The sequence below is a fragment of the Lissotriton helveticus genome, chromosome 9 (genome assembly GCF_964261635.1).
Source record: "Lissotriton helveticus chromosome 9, aLisHel1.1, whole genome shotgun sequence".
Classification (NCBI taxonomy): Eukaryota; Metazoa; Chordata; class Amphibia; order Caudata; family Salamandridae; genus Lissotriton; species Lissotriton helveticus.
In genome coordinates this window covers 640,497,301-640,513,217 of record NC_136070.1, presented here as the reverse complement: position 1 = coordinate 640,513,217, position 15,917 = coordinate 640,497,301, and the positions used below count along the sequence as shown (strand labels likewise).

The following is a 15,917-nucleotide window of genomic DNA, read 5'->3' as shown; positions in this document are numbered from 1 at the left end:
CAGATCCCTTAGCCAAACAACAGTGTGTCAGGCTCAGTGACCCTGAGGATATCCTTCATAATTTCCCCTAATGGCCTTTTGATAGATGGGCCCAAGGGCTATTCAGAATCGTGTGCTACCAGCGCCCTTAAAAGCGATTTAAATGAGACTGTTGCGTCTGGTGAAAGTGTGAGTGGGCCCCCTGGCAAATGGAACTGATCGACTAAAAAGCCCGGCAGTCGTAAGCCCCATGCACAGAGAGGCGCAATTAAGAAACCTTCGGGTATTGTGTATCAACCTGGATCCTCCTTAGTCTTCACTTACTGGTGAATCTAACTCTTTGTGGGAGGAGGTGTTAGATACATTTAAAAACATTGTTGTAGCCTATTTAACCGAGGAAAGGATGAAGAGCTGTGTCTCGGCCTTAAAAAGGCAACATGATGGGGCAATGTCTACAGTGGCCTGCCGGTCAAATTGTGCCCTGATGGTAATGCAATGGAGGTGGGCTCAGAGGTCCGAGCTGGGCCAGTGCCCGCTCTCACCTATATACCCCATGCAGCTGCGTGCCAACCAACCTGCTCACAAAGGATACACTGAGATCTATCCAGCAAGACATCATGTCCAACCAGCGGGGGAGCTCCTGACTGTTGCCCACATGCAGCAGTAATGACACGGGTGCCACTGCTGCCTGTGGACACTGAGGAAACATTTATCCAACTCAAGAATAAAGTACATCACAGGCTCATTAAAAACTCGAACTTTATCAAGGAGTACAATTACATCATCTTAAGTGAGGAGGATAGGGTGGATCGGCCCCACACTAAAGAATCTGGAAGGAGATTTCATAGTTTTTTACTGTAAGCACCCAATCTATCTCACTGTTTAATCTCTAGTCACAGTAGCATCCACTTATGGCCTGGCCACATCAATGTTCTTCCATTAGGGTTCCTCTATGCATTTTTGGAGCAGAGGTCACAGCCTGGCCCTTTGCATCCCTTAACGGTAGCCGGTTGGCCGCCTGTGAGATCTCCGCTCCCAACCTCCAACCTATTTTCTCTTTGATGGTATTAGACATTACAAATTGACTTTATTCAGACCTTATCTTACTTAACCGCATGCGCTCTGCTGCAATTTTCGCGCTACGCGGATTTTTTCAAAAAGCCGCGTTAGATGACGAGCTCAGCTCGTCATCAGCGTGCGAGCGGCGCAACTGATGACGAGCTGAGCTCGTCATCAGCGCCGGAGGGGTTAAGAAGCCATCTCAGTCATCAAGGGTCGGTGGGTCTATTGCTGCTAGTCCTTCCTTTCAATTTCAGGTTTTTGTTTAAAGGACAAATTTGATCAGTTGGAACATTTGCTGGTATTCGGCCAAACAGCGGGGCCTGTCTTGGTTGGGCTTTGTCACTAAATTTGATATTATTATGCTGCAAGAGACCTGGTCCGAAGATAACATTGTGTGGGATGACTTTGAAAGCTTCTCAATCCCTGCCGTTGTTACTAGAGGCCAGAGAGCATGGGGTGGTTTAATCACACAGAATCTCAATGTTTTATAGAATCGTCCCTATTGTATGTAAGCATGTGGGGATCCAGATCCAGTGGATTGTCTTAACCAACAAGTTTAACTTCTGTCTTGTGAATTTTTATAATGCAGTTTTTGATGTGGGATGTCAAATTGATGTTCAATTCACCTGATTTGTAAAGCATATGGCATCGGGCTTCCCAGGGCTAGCAATTCTAGCACGAGTGAGGGAGCAAGAATGGTTAAGAGAAAAGATAGGTCTTTAGTTTCTTTCTGAACCTCACAAAGGTGTCCTCCATTCTCTGGCTAATCAGTGAGGAATTCCAGAGTTTGGGTGCAAAGTATGTAAATTGAGCAGTCATTAGTTTTGGCTTTCTTGATTCTGGGGACCTCCAATAAATCAAGATTGTTAGACCTGAGAGCTCAGTTTGTCCAATGGGTGGTGACCAACTGATGGTGGACATGTAGGCCCACTTCGTGCTTTCCCCGATCTGTCATGCATTGTGTCTTAAATTGTACTCTAGAAGTTATGGGTAGCCAATGGAGAGTTTTAAGAGCTGTCCGTGCTGAGTTTTTGGGAGACCTAACAGTATTTGCGCAGCAGCATTCTGAATGATTTAACTTTTTTAATGACCGAGACTGGCCTTCCCAAATAAAGAGTGCTGCAAGAAAGATTCAGACCTTGAATTACAACTCTAAGTGACTCTATTGGGAGCCGATTCAGAGTCTTTCTTGGGGCTTGCAGAAGGCTGAAGCAGCAGCCCGCCACCACCTTAACTTGAGAGGTCATGGAAAGATGCTTTTCGAGAATGATCCCAAGGCTCCTAACTTCCTGTTTGGGGGATGGACGCTCTCCTAGGAAAGGAGGCTATATTATTTGGTTCCAGAGTGTTGGACTGTTCCCTATCACCATTACTTCTGTTTCCTCCCCATTTAGCTTCAGACAGGGTGCTCCCATCCATTTAGAAACCTTCTCTGGGCAGTTATTAAGTCTCGTAGAGGTGTAATCTATGTCAGGAGATAAGACAATCAGTTGAGTGTCGTCCACATATGATACCACTGTAAACCCAAATGAGGAGATGATATCAGATAGAGGGCGGACGTATATATTAAAAGTGGATGTTTTGTTCCAAATACTCTCAGCTTTAAAGATGAGGTCATTAAGCCTTTTTAATAACGTTTACGGGGTTATAAGGGGTGATTCTAATGCTAAACTGGGCTGAAATCCAACACTGTTTGACCGGTTTATAACAGCTGATAATTTACCATGTCCCCAGGTTGATCTTAGGGGCTTGAAGCTGCTCAAATTTGAGTTACTTTAACATAGTAGAAATTATGGGAGATATCTACTAACAGCCCCCTACTTTTGTTGGTTGGGGAAAAGGCTCAGTCATTGACTACAACGTCATCTCCAAGAACATGGAAACCCTTGCCGTTTCAGGGAGAGTGATTGAAAATATTTTCAGTGACCATAACCCACTTGAGCTTAACTGTAAGTTACCAGACTGTATTCAACCATAAACCCCTTTGGGTGTAATTAGTTTGTCCCAGAAGAATGGCGGATTACGGATAAGGTGGAGAGCTACTCACATCCCTACCCTGTTGAGATCTCTTGTTGGGTCTAGTTCCGATCTATTTACCTGTTTGTTGACATTTAACCCCCATCCAGTTAACATTTTGGATGCTTTTAGTCACCTAAACCACGCAATAAGACATTTTATTTGGAACCATAAGGGAACAAAGAGGCCCCAAAGCAAGGGTGGTTTGACAAGAATTGAAGAACTGCAAATCACAGCTTGCACAAGCCCACACTGTTAAGCCCAGGAACTAGCAGCGCATAGTTTAGGCTAGGGCAAATTACAAACTTGCCATTAAAAATAGAAAATCTGTATTTAAAGAAGCAACCAGGGAATGACTAGTTCATACATGTAGGGCTAGATACTCCAACGGATTTAGGAACTAGTTAACTGTACAAAATCCCAACCTGCCATGTCAGAGGATCTAATATCAACCCCAGAGAAATGGTTAGAGCATTTCAAATTGATCTACTCTAATGGGGGCGGAAGGGGTGTGTCCCAAAACAGACCGCGTAGCGGGTGCTGCAATGTTCCCACTGGAAATCACTTTCCGCTTGAAGGAGGTCTCTGCTGCTTTATCTGCTAGCCGGTCAAACAAGGCACTGATCCAGATGGGGTACCCATGGATCTTTACATGGATAACATTCAGTTGTAGGCCCCAATAAATACCAGTGTTCTAAATGCTGCTGCCTCCGATGGAATACCTTCTTGGCAGACTGCTACCATCATGTCTGTTTTCAAAAAACTGTAATCAGCAAGATCCCCGCTGTTCTAGGCCTATTTCGCTCCTGGATTAAGTGGTAAAGAATGTGGGGCGTGTTATTCTACATAGAATGAAGGACTGGGCTTCGCAAAATGGCTCGCTATGCACCATACAAAGGGGTTTTATGGAAGGTTTGGGGACTGCGGAACAGTTTTTAAATCTGCATCTCATCATTGGGAAATATGTAACTGCTAAGAAGGGCCCATTTATTTTGGCTTTTATGGGCCTCAGTAGTGCTTTTGACCGTGTTAATCCGTCTAAGCTGTGAAATATTGTAATCGATATTGGATTACCCCTACCCTTGGTGAATTTCCTTTGTGCCTTACATAATGGAGTCAGTGCCTCCGTAAGATATGGAACCAAAGGGGAATGCACAGACCCCTTTTGTCTGTCCTGGGCAGGTCTGCATGGGTGTGCCTGGCCCCTATTTTATTTCTATTATATGTCAATAGTTTATGTTCGTTTTTAGCATCACGGGGTAGACCTTTATCCCAGCCCTACTTCACGGTGACGACGCAGCCATGCTTTCCCACACCCTAAATAGGTATGCGACGTTTACAACGAAACTATTACAATGCCGTTCCATTACGACGCGGTCATAACAACGAAAGTTGTTACAACGAATTGCGCTGGGGGGCGCTCAAGGATAGTAAATCATTTAATTTACTATCCCAACACCTTCCCTACTATCCACGGGGACTGGTGTTGGAATAGTAAATTAAATTCTTTTAATTTGCGCCCCCCCAACGCAAGTCGTTGTAACGACTTGCGTTGTTACAACCGCGTTGTAATGGAACGCGTTGTAAAAGTGTGCGTCGTAATGACGTACATCCCCCTAAATAATATCATGGGCATTATTGATGCATTTGTCCTTTTTATGGACAATCTTGATCTAGAAACCAACATTGCCAAGACACATTATATGGTTTTAGGGATGCAAAATGCCAAAATGAGTCATATCATTATTAAGGGCACAAATGTTACGAGGGTCAGTAAGTTTCCATACCTAGGCATACCATTTGACTCTAGGAACTGCTGGTTGCCATGTCTTGCAAATTGCTCCCTGCGTTTTAACCAATCTATAGGGGTTTTATTTAGGCTGACAGCAAGGGTGGGGAGCAAACCTATACTGCCTCTGTTGGAGGTTTACAGACTCAAATGTTTGTGGGTTATGTCCTATGGTGCAGCCATATGGGGATATCAGGACTGCTCTAGGCTCCAACAGGAGGAGAACCACTTTTAAAGAAGATTACAGGGCCTCGTCCCTAACAGCCCGCAATTCCTTTTTCACGAAGAACTAGGTTTACCTTCTGTTGAAGACCATATTAAAGTTGTTCTGCTCCTCTTTTGTGGCTGGCAGTCTGGAGCAACCCACATACATCCCATAACCAAGAAGTGATTGCACGTTTTCTCAGTCGCCGCCAGGCTCGGCGTCTCCCAACCTTTTGGTTAAAATGGGGTGGAGTGAAGGTTGTAAGACGCCGAGCCCAGTGGCGACTGAGAAAAAGCCATCCTCTTGCTTCTACGTGTAGTGTACTGGTAGGAGTCCACTTAGCATTCACATGGACCAGTGCATCCCAAAGGTGGAAGTGGGGTCCCTGTGCCCTGAAGAATTTGCTAAAAAACGAAATGGCAATGAAACATGTTATGTTATGTTATGTTATGTTATGTTATTAAATTATTTATTAAGCGCACTAACACTGATTAGTTTCTTGGCGCTAATTTAACAGTAACACAATCAGAGAAGGGGAAGTAGATTTAAAAAGCTTGTTTAAAAAGCCAGGTCTTCAGTGCTTTCCGGAAAGGTAAGAGATCTTGGCAGAACCGGATTTCCAGGGGAAAAGTGTTCCATAAGCAGGGGGCAAGTGTTGCAAACCTACGTCCGCCAGAACGTTTAAGTTTGAAGGGAAGGGTCTGGAGAAGGCCTAGATGAGATGAGCGAAGGTTGCGGGAGGGAACGTATCTGGTGATTAATTGAGTGATGAATTTAGGGCTTTTGCCATGTAGCGACTTGAAGATCATGCAGCCAGCTTTAAAGACACAGCGTTGCATGACCGGAAGACAGTGCAACTTGACAAGAAGAGGAGTCGCTGCCTGCCACCTTGGTTGCTTCAGGATCACCCTAGCAGCATAGTTCTGCACCATCTGGAGACGCTTGAGTAAGTAATTAGGGAGACCCAGATAGATGGCATTTGCGTAATCCAGATGGGACAGAACAGTGGCGATCACAACCTGGGTAGTAGCTTCTGGCGTTAGTAGCCGCCGGACCTTCCTAATTTTTTTTAGCTGAAAAAAGCATTTGGAGACCACCTGTCCCACTTGTGCTTTTAAAGAAAGGTCACTGTCCACAGTGACTCCAAGCGTTTTGGCCGATGGGGATGGTTGCGGAGCTTGACCCAGATCTAAAGGCCAGTAGTGAGGACCCCAATGCTTAGCACTATCCCCAGTCAGTACCAGTTCGGTTTTACCTGGATTTAGTTTCAGCTGATTTTGATCCATCCAGGATTTAATAAACCTCATGGTTGACTGGAAATGACTAATAGATTTTTCGGAGTTGTCGATGGTAAAAAGTAGCTGCAGGTCATCTGCGTAGTTGAAAACTCTCACCTGTTTTTCCCTCAAAGTTTGTATAAGGGGGAGTATGTATATGTTAAAGAGATGGGGCGACAGGGAGGAGCCCTGTGGCACACCACATGGGATGGACTGTTTGACGCCAGTCAGATCCCCCAGGCGCACCGCCTGGGAGCGATCCTCCAAGAAGGACCTCAACCAGCAGGCCGCCACGCCCTGTATTCCGGCCTGTCCGACACGGTCGACCAGGATGTTATGGTCGACCGTGTCGAACGCGGCCGACAGGTCCAAGAGCACCAGGGCCTGGGGAGAGCGTCTATCTGCACAGTCTCGGAGTGTGTCCAAAACTGCAGTGACCACTGCCTCTGTGGAATGTGCAGGGCGGAATCCGGCCTGATGAGGGTCAAAGTAGGAGGACTCCTCCAAGAAGTTAGAGAGGATTTTAGCCACATGTGCCTCTAAAATTTTTGCCAGGTAAGGCAGTAAGGAGATGGGCCTGTAGTTTGCCTTGCATCCAGGGTCCGCCCCGGGTTTTTTTAATAGGGGTATGACCGTGGCTTCTTTAAAGGCAGACGGAACTATGCCCGACAAGAGGGAGTCATTTAAGAGGGCAAGAGCAGGAGTTGGGTAGGTGGAAAAACATTCTTTCAAAATACGAGGGGGGCAGATATCCAGTGGGGAGCCAGATTTGACTCTCATCATTAGTTCCAGGAGCTGGCAATGGGTTATGAGTTGAAATTGGTAAGGGTAGCGGAACCAGTCTTTATTGCCATGCCGGTCATGATTGGAGTCTTTGATTGGGGAATGCTGGTTTTTATGTCTGTGATTTTGTCACAAAAGTAGCTATTGAGTGAGTCTCACAGACCCTGAGTAGGGATTACTTTAGGATGGACATTCTCCAAGTTGGTCAGTTCATTAAAGACAGAGAAGATATCCTTAGATTTGTTTGACGAGTCTAGGATACGAGAAGAGAAATACTCCACCTTTGCAGCAGAGATGGCATTCATATATTCCTTCCTCGCCCTAGTATATTTAAGTTTACCCTCAATGTCATAATCACGGCGCCACAGACGCTCAAGGTGTCGGAGAGCCAGTTTCCTGTTTTTCAAGTTGACAGAAAACCATCTGTTGGCATCCGTGCGCCGTGCGAGTTTAATTCTTTTGTAGGGGGCATGGAAATTGCTGGCCGCTTGTAGCCAGTCGGTTAGAGAGGAAACTGACAAGTTTATGTCGTTGCCCAGGGAAGGGACATCATTAGCTAATGACTGTAAAAAAGCAGTCTTATCCATGGCGTTCCAATTTCTAGCAACTCTGCCGACGATTGGCACCGTGGTTCTGATGTGAGTGACACAAATCTTAAATTTAAGGATAAGATGGTCTGACCATAGGCAAGACAGGGTTAGCGGAGAGGACACGCAGGTAGTATTAGACCACACCTGGTCCAACATGTGTCCTTTATCGTGGGTGGGAGAGAGCACCAATTGCTTAAAGTTGAGATTAGACAGAAGGTCAGTCAATTCCGCCGATTGAGGGCCCTCAGAAGGATCCCTGTACCAGTAGTTAAAATCGCCTACTAACATGACCCTGGCGTGATCCAGAGCTAAGTTAGCAACTTGCTCACTAAAAGCCATCGGAAACAGTGGCATTGAGGTGGGCGGTCTATACAAGAGGACACATGCTATAGTCATGTGAGGGGTGGCAATTTTTTTTTTATTTTTTTTTTGTAAGACATTTATTTATAAACAAATGAAAAAGAAGATGTACACTGCGTCACGCCAACAACCCGGAGGCAGGCCGCTATCAGGTAGGTCGTACAGAGATGTTAGAGATACAAATCAGAGGCCATCGTCCGGCCGGGCTAAGCATTCAGAGGGAAACATGAAATACAATAAAAAGCTTTAGCGTGTGCAGTACAACTTCAGCGAGTAAACGGTCTTACTTTTCTCACAGTGCTGCTGACAATTGAAAGATAGCGAAGATCAATGAAGCCGCCCCTAAGTAGGCAGCGGTCAACCACCCGCTACAGCGGCCTATGAAAAGGATGTGTCTGGCAGCACAGGGGTGGCAATTTTTAGTACGAGGTTATCTGTGTTGGCTAACGTCAAACAAGTAAGAGTGGTGACATCCAGGCTGGAATAGATAATCGCCGCGACTCCACCTCCTCCTTTCCCGTTTGCGCGATCTGCTTGGATAATATAGTAGTCAGGTGGCAGGGCCGTTCAGTTTAAAATGGTCTAAACACAGTATGGTTTTTAGAATGAGTACAGGCACAACGAAATAAAGACAAATGCACTGTGTTTTCCCTCAGCTCAATTTTAACTTTTGGAGTGCCAGAGAAGGTCTCTTTTTTAATGGGGGTCTGTAGGAAATGTATTATTTAGATGTGCACACAATTGTTTTAGGTAACACACAGCCTTTTCTCATTTATATCTTGGGAGTTGGTTTCCGTTCTTGTTTGGAAAAGTGCTGATGATGAGAAACTGAGCAAATTGGTGAGTACCTGCCAACTGTTCCCTGGGTATTGCTTACGTGAGGTACTTCCCAAACAGATCACATGTCAGAATCACCTTGGGGGATAGGACATGCGCTGTCTATTTTTTAAAGATAAATGCAAAAACAACAGTTGATGGACAGAATGCTTAACAATGTCATATATTCATCCCAGTACAGAGATCTGGGCCTAAATCCATTGTTTTTTTGCTCGCCATGCCATTCCAGTTTGAACCCAGCCATATGCAATCAGTCTTGGCTCTGTGCCCCATTGGAACTGTCCAGCCCTACCTGGCCTGGCAGTTCGGTCTGGACTGTTCCCATGAGGCACAGGGCCAAGACTGATTTGCATATGGCCATGTCTGAACTGCGGTGGTGTGGTGAGCAAAATAACGATGGATTAAACCCAGATCTGTGACTGAGGGTGAATGTTTTGGCATTGTGCAACATTCCGTCCATCAATTGTTGTTTTGGTGTTTTTTAAAGATACACATGGGGGAGATTTATGAATAGATATCAAACCCTTCCTCACCAGAAGAGAAAATGTGGGGCACCCTTGAAACGCTCGATGTTTACATGTGATGTGCAACAAGGGCTTTTTTTTTGCCAAATTTGATATAAAAGCCTATGTCCAACATACTCCAAACTGTGAAGGGCACTACCTTCACTTCCAGGAAGACCCTTATTCTTTCTCTGCATCATCTGCCTTCATGAACATTAACCGACACATGCTTCCAACCAAATCCGCAGCGCCCCTTAAAGAATGACAATGCTGCGTAGTTGTCAAGAAGCACACCCTCGAAGGAGCTGCAATTTCAAACACCGACACATTTTAATGTAGCTTAAGGGTACACTGTATTTCATTTGTATATCATTGTATTGTTTCTTCAATTGCTCTTTTTTAAAATCACGTGCCACTTTCATGGAGTCCCACTCTGCAACTCTGGGCAATAGCTTGCTTAATCTCCACAACGGCCCCCACAACGCTAAGGATGCCTGGCCTCCACCTTGGGGGTGTCCAGGAGTGGACGCCTCACCGGGAAAGCCAGGATGGGTTCCACAGCGGTATTCGTACAAGCGCCTTGAGACCCTTGCGGGTGAGTAGTGCGCTATACAAGTATCAATTTACATTTTTTTTAACTTTAGGCCAGGTCATTTTAATGGGTTATGTGTGTCTGTATATAACAGTGAAACATGTGCCAAACAACCCAGTAAAGTTGAAATACATGTGACACTTCTTTATAAGCCATGCTTTTTCTGGAGCTGACATCATGATCTATGTTAAAGGAATATGCTCAGTATGGTATGGTATTGTGTGACCTTGTACATGCATATGGTATGTCCTCTGGTACAGGTAAAAGATTCGGTGAGGTTTGTTGGAAGTATTTTCTCTTCTGCATGTCCTTCTACAGGTGTATAGTTTGCTCTCTTACAGAGTGATCTTATGCAGGGTTTTTTCTTCTCTATGTTCGAAAGTGATTTCCTTTATTCTGGTGCATGGTGTTGCTAGACTTGCCCCATGCATTCTCTCCCGGACCTGGGGCCTCATTTATGAGGCTGTGCGTCACGTTTACGCCGCCGGGGCGTCACTTTTTGTGACGCACCAGAGGCGTAAAAAATGGACCTTGTTGCGCCATATTTACAAAGTGACGCATCTAGGTAGATGCATCACGTTGTAAACCCCTGCGCCACATTATTCCTGCGCCAGGTATAATGTATGCAAGGGGGGCGTATTGACGCAAGGAAGGGTCGTAGAAGTGACGCAGCGAAATCTATGAGATTTCACTGCGTCACTTTTAGGACGCCGTTGCGTCAAAATCTTGCTCCTGCCTCACAGCAGGCATAAGACTGATGCAGGCCCTTTCACATGGGGCTTGCCCCATGTGAAAGGACGCATTGCTGGAGTCGTGTCACTTGTGTGACACACTCCAGCAATGCATCACTTTTGCGCTTACTGGTACGTCAGAAATACTGACGTATATGTAACTCCTTGCGACATGATGCGTCATACATTAAATATAACGCATCAGGAATGTCGCAAGGTGTGCGCACTGAGAAGTGACGCATCGATGCTTTCACGCAGCGACGCGTCATTTCTCATAAATGAGGCCCCAAGAATGCAGCACAGGTTAATTTTCAACCCCACATACATCTGTTCCTTTATTGACCTTTTTGTCCAGAGTTAAGAGGAACCAGACTTGTGTGTGATAACAAAGGGTCCAGGTTTTATTGTGCCTGTTTTTTTTTTAATGAACAGAACCCTCCTGGTCTGAAGAAGTATGTTGAAGTGAGATGTTTTGAGAATCCAGCTGAAAGTTGGAGATCTATGCACATTGTACATTTCCATGTACATTCCTGATGCCCCACACATACTCATGTGAATAGTCTGTTTCATGATCTCTGCTGGATTATTGCCTGGTGTTCATAGCATCAGCATTATTGTATGATGATCAATTTGAATGATATGTAGTGGTACAGTGTTAGGCCCTGATATTATGAGCCTGTTAGTTTGTAAACAAACTCTGTGGGTTTGCAGGCACATGCATTAATATTGCATTTTGCGATTCCTTAATTGCGAAAAAAAAGGAATCACAATTAAGGAATAGCAAAATGCAATGCATCAAGAAATCGCTAAATAAATTGCGATTTCTTAATATTCCTTAATTGCAACTCGCAAATTGCGAGTCGCAATTAAGGAATACCTCCCCATTCATTCCTATGGGCCTAGAGGCCCATAGGAATGAATGGGAAGACATTCTCAATTTGCGATTAGCAATTAGCGAATCGCAAATTGAGAATGCGATTTCAAGGGTGCAGGGGTGTCCAAAGGACACCCTGTTGCACCCCTGAAATTAATCTGTGCACATATGTTGCGCACACACATGCCCTTAGGGCATGTGTGTGCACAACATGAAACTTTGAAAAATGCACAAAAGTGAATTTTTCAAACTTTTCGCAAATTACCATGAGGTTCAACCTCATGGTAATTTGCTCCCCTTAATTGCGAAATCGCAATTTTTTAAAGTTTCATGCATTGCATTTAAGGAATCGCAAAATGCGATTCCTTAAATGCAATCGCAATTTGAGAATTCGCAAACGGGCGATTTTTGCGATTCGCACCGTTTGCGATCGCAAAGTCCTTTGATGCATGTGCCTGTTGGTCTTTAGTGGCTACAAGGGTGGTGGTCTTCAATCAGCATTCCGGGTTTAAGTGTTTCTTTAACCGCATGCGTGCGTCGGCTATTTTCGCGCTGCGCAGCTTTTTTCAAACAGCCGCGTTACATGACGAGCTCAGCTCGTCATGAGCGTGCGAGCGGCACAACTCATGGCGAGCTGAGCTCGTCATGAGCGGGGAAGGGGTTAAAGGCTTTAGCCCTGTCTTCAATCTGCGGTGCTATGTTTGGGTTACATGTGCTTGTTTCATCTTGTTCCATAGGTATTTTCCAAATGTTCTCAGGGCTCTTGCACACTGTTTTGTGTGACACAGCTTTAATTAGTGTATTGGGCTGCATTTGCTAAATCATCTGCTTCTGTCCCGGTGAAAGTACAGCACAGTCTTGTGGAGGTGCTTGGACCCATTTGTCCCAGAATGACTCATGCAGATAATTTGTATTGCTCAAAAGTCCCTCGATATGCGAAAAAACATAAATCCAAAAATATTATCCTTTGTAAACTTAGAAGGTGTATTATTTTTTAATTCTTTTTAAAACGATCTTTGCTGTTTTTTTTCTTCCAGAATAGTATATATTAACGGGAAAGTGCATGTTACAGCAATTCTCGCACATCTGCTTACAACCTTTGTATACGTTATACATTTTCAATCTTGTCCACCTCAATCATCCAAACTATTACATGGGCACACATTTATGTATATCCAACAAGACTGTTGTTAGTGGCGATCCTTTGTGTTGTAATATTTCCTTCATGTTGTACTTTACTTTTGTAAACAGGGCTTTAAGTGGGACGGGTCTCACCGGGTCTGAGCACCAGCAATTTTTTTAGGAGGCCTCGAAACGGGTCTCTATCGGGCTCTGTTTTGTGCTCTGGCACAGGCGGTCCGTTTTTCTCCGGACAGAAGTGATGGCAGGCACATTGATGTGCACTACTCACACTGCTCACTTCTCCCTAGTGGAGAAGTTACGGCATGACGTCATGCCAGGTGAGCGTTGTAGGGGAAGGTAAATCCTTAAAGAGAGTCATTTTCTCTCTGGATTTCCCTTCTCTTTTTGAAACTCAGGAGCAGCAACATTGTCGTAGTGTCACCAGGGCTTTAAATGGAAGCTTTTTCAACATTAAATACAACAAGCCAGACAGAGTTGCTGCTTATTTATCTTCTACAACTAACAACCATTGACAAAGCCAATAGTCCTAACTAGTTGTAGGTATGATGTTACTTGTTGTATCATATATCCGGATGCAATGACAGAAACAGCAAAATACAAGTTTTGCGGCACACTATGCTAAGCACAGATTTTTAGCTTGTGTTTTAAGCCACACCCTTAATTACACTGACCACGCCCCTTAGAGAGAGCCCCCAGTTTTTTCATCCCATTTAAAGCCCTGCTGGTAATCTTTTCCTCATGGATAAACCAACCCATACCTATAACGTAAACAATGCAGGTGGAAAACTTGTATTTCTTCTTTCTATTCAGGTTTACAAAAACTATGGGAGGGGAGGAGTTTACTGTTTTGTGTAATGAAACGTTGGCCATCCATTCCATTTGTTACAGGCTAACTCGGTTATAGACCTTGTCTGAAAGCAATAGCAACATAACAGGTGTGCCTGTTTCTTGATCACACCATTTGGAAATCACTGTGGCTTATCATCATTCTTGGTACTGTAAAAAACGTTTGTACTAATACTTCCCACTGTGTAGATTGTGAGTATTTCCAAAACCCTCTATTCTCCTGTGCATGAAACACCCTACACTCTGCTCCTGCCTACTGCCCAATGGAGGAGCCTTCTGGTTCCTCCATGGCATGGCTATTGCCATTCTTGTTAGAAATAGTGTGAGATCTACAAACTTGGTGCATTCTCTCTTTTCTATTGACAAACTAAAGAACCTCAGCACATATATTTCTGCTTTATGTAGACCTTTCTGCACTGTCACTCCTTACTGCTTGCTTGTTATCTCCCGCCAATATTTCTTAACTATTGGGCAGGTCCACACATTGCGTCAGAAACCTGCTTCATTATGACCACAATGAGTACGGTCAGAGAACACAGTCCCCATCACGTAAATATCTTGTGCTAACAACCCTTCCAGTTGTAAAAATTTTATGACCCGATCACAAAATCAGAAAAGTTTGTCCAATTCTTTGATGATAAAGTGAAATCCATTTAACAATCTCTACGAATCCGTCTGGACTCTCAACTCAATATGAATACCACCTGCAATTCAAAGAACACATGGCAACATTTTGACTTAGGGGCCAATCTAGCCTTTGAAGGATGGTGTACAGTCAATCAGGGTTGCGGAGGACATTCATTCCTCCACCCTGACAGACTACTATCTTCTACATATAAAGATGATGGTCAACCCACTAATCATCTCTCTAAGTTGAAAGGAACTGCTGTCACTGATTCCCTTCAAGGTAAAAAATATTTGGTGGATGGCTGCCGTTGGTTCTGACAGCCAACCACCAAACCTTTACATTTTTTTGTTTTTTCAAAACCAATCGGTTTTGACGGCCAACTACCAAACTTTTAACATTTTCCATTTTTTCAAAACCAATCTCCCAAGAGAGAGTTTCTTTTTGAAAAACAAAAAAACAGATGACCCCGATCTGGGAGTTTTCTCTGAGAGTGTGTGGGGCCATTGTTATTTTCTGTCCCTCACTGTCAGGTGGTTCATGGTAGTGATGGACAGAAAAAAAGGACATTAGATAAATATACTAAACAACTCATAATCTGTGGGCCCATCGGACCAAGCTTTCCATGGATGAAGACTAGGGGAGCTCTTTTAATGGAAAGCAGGTGGTCTACCTGACTCTAAATGAGGTGGACAGAGCGAGTGTTTGGCGATCAGAGTACTCCGTCACATTTGCTACTGAGTGTTAGAGGATGAGCTATCCAAAAAATCATGAAGACCAAACCTTTTAAACATTTTATGGATCCGATACCTGGGAATATTGCCAGAAACCTTGCTCACCACCAGCTTTCTTACAGGAATAATCAAGTAAATCTCTCCCTAAGCCAGGAAGTGCTTCCTGATGGCCTCATAAGTGGCCGAGTCATCCAACTTCTCAAAAACTGTCAGCGGAAGCAGGTTGTCTCATCAAATTTCTCTCTTTACCCGAACTTCCATTTCTTGCAAAAGTTACTGAAACAGTGTAGCAATGTAACTAAATCAACAAATTCGAGAGAATGACCTCTTAAATCAGAACCAGTTTGGCTTCAGTAAGGGCTGCGGCATAGAAACAGCACTGCTCCAACCCATTCTGCAATGGTGGCTCATCAAGAGGGTTTGCATCTATCCCCAAGGACTAGGCTACCACAAAACGCCTGACTTTGTGCAGGCCAATGGAGATGGGATTGTTGGCCCCACCATTGACTCTGGGTTCCTTCCTTTCCACCAAAGGCAGGTTTGAGAAGAGCTTAGGAGTCTGCCCCGTATGAAAACAAATGGAAAAAAGACAGGGAGAACTAGGTGAAAAAAAACATGGAAGGAAGAAAAAAGAACACTGGAGGCTAACACCAGTATAGAATAAAAGATTGGAATTAAAAAAAAGATTAAAAAAAAAGAAATTATAAAATGGAGTAGAAAATATGGGAATAAAGGGGAAATAACTTAAAGTTGTAAAAAAGAAATAAAGAATATAGACGTAAAATTGAGAAGTTAGAAAGTTGAAGTAATGTTGCTAAGAAATAATACATTTGAATGAATGAGGTACATTTGCTGTACCTCGGTGGGCTGCAGTTTTTGGAAATACCATAGCTGTATGGAGATCCTAGGAACTACTATTTCTTACCAGAAAGATTGTACGTCATATAGAAAATATAATCCACAGAAAAATA

The 15,917-nt window shown here is 44.0% G+C and overlaps 1 protein-coding gene and 1 long non-coding RNA gene across 2 annotated transcripts in view; one reads left to right on the top strand and one right to left on the bottom strand.

Annotated features, from left to right (window-relative positions):
* Positions 1–15,917, bottom strand: part of SNX32 (sorting nexin 32) — a 346,690-nt gene that overhangs the window by 22,899 nt on the left and 307,874 nt on the right. The window lies entirely within an intron of this gene.
* Positions 1–15,917, top strand: part of LOC144781734 (uncharacterized) — a 144,103-nt gene that overhangs the window by 59,908 nt on the left and 68,278 nt on the right. The window lies entirely within an intron of this gene.